Source organism: Nannospalax galili, unplaced genomic scaffold (assembly GCF_000622305.1).
Source record: "Nannospalax galili isolate Female #2095 unplaced genomic scaffold, S.galili_v1.0 scaffold559, whole genome shotgun sequence".
NCBI classification, from domain to species: domain Eukaryota; kingdom Metazoa; phylum Chordata; class Mammalia; order Rodentia; family Spalacidae; genus Nannospalax; species Nannospalax galili.
Window position 1 is genome coordinate 3,760,934 of NW_008343479.1, and position 1,424 is coordinate 3,762,357.

The window sequence follows — 1,424 nt, forward strand, 5'->3', positions numbered from 1 at the left end:
GAGGAAAATAAATGATAAATTAACATTTATAAATAAATTTTACAATTACAGTAAGATTTGCCATAGGCATGAATATTTAAAATAGAAAATAAATGGTTGCCAGTGTGAAAAATTGTGAACCCATACCAGGAGTTCTAAAATATCTCTGCCTACTTTCAGATATTTTTTAAAGTTTATTTCTTTTAGTCTTTTATTGGGTGAAGGGGGTGGTGCACACGTGCCACAGTGTGCTGGTGGCAGTCAGAGGACAACTGGTATAGGTGTATGCCTTCGGCCGCATTTCAGGCAGACGCTCTTGTTTTGTCACTGCATACACTAGGCTAGCTGACCACAAGCATCTAGGGATCCTCCTGCCTCAACCTCCCATCCTGCCATGGAGTGTTACAGTTACAAACATGTGCTACCACTCTGGCCTGTACATGAGTTCTAAGGATTTGAACTCAGGCTTCATGTTTGTGCAGCAAGTTCTTATACCCCCTGAGCCATTTCTCCAGTACCAATTTTAAAGAAGCTGGGCATGGTGGCACACCCCTTTAATCCCAGCACTTGGGAGGCAGAGGCAGGCAGATTTCTGTGAGTTCGAGGCCAGCCTGGTCTACATAGTGAGTTCCAGGTCAGCTGGGGCTACAGGGAGACCCTGTCTCAAAAAGACCAAAAAGAAAAAAAAAAAAACAATTTTAAAAGAAATAACCTTAAAAATGTGTATCTTCACCACAAGCTTGGCCTGGAAGCACCATGGGAGAAAAGAGGAAACTAGATTAAAGGCATGCCCCCAGCAAACCACTTCTTGGACTAAGCTCCACCTTCCACAGTTTCTACAGCCTCACAGTAATGTATTCAGTTATTAGTTATTAGTTCATCAACACATTAATCTGCTTATTAGGTCAGTGCCCTCATGAACCAGTCAGTTTCCCAAATCCCACCTATGAGTATGGCTGCACCAAGAGTCAATTCTTCAACACATGAGCATTGTCAGAAATCTTCATATCCAAACCATTTACAGGACTGTGAAAAGCATTATAGAGCTTAAATATGATATTATACACCATTAATAGTGCTGTAATAAATTCATTGTAAATTGTACTGTAAATATGGTTTCCTATTCATTGACTATCCAGTTTCAAAATTTACCCTGTATTCCAGGTACAAATTTAAGCAACTCATTCAGGAAAAAAAAAAAAAAAAAGGCATATCCTACATTGTTGCTTCTATGACAGATTACACTTTTCAAAGCTAGGTGCAGCAGTGTTTCTATTCCTATGCATTTCATGATTGACACTCTCCTGCAGAGGTAAGGTCTGCTTCCCTTCTTCTTCAAATTACATGTGACTTTGTGACCGCCTCAACCCAAGGACAGTTGTGGACCTATGCAAACTTCTGGACTCATTCTTTAAAGGAGATAGAGCCTTCTTTTGTTCATTCTT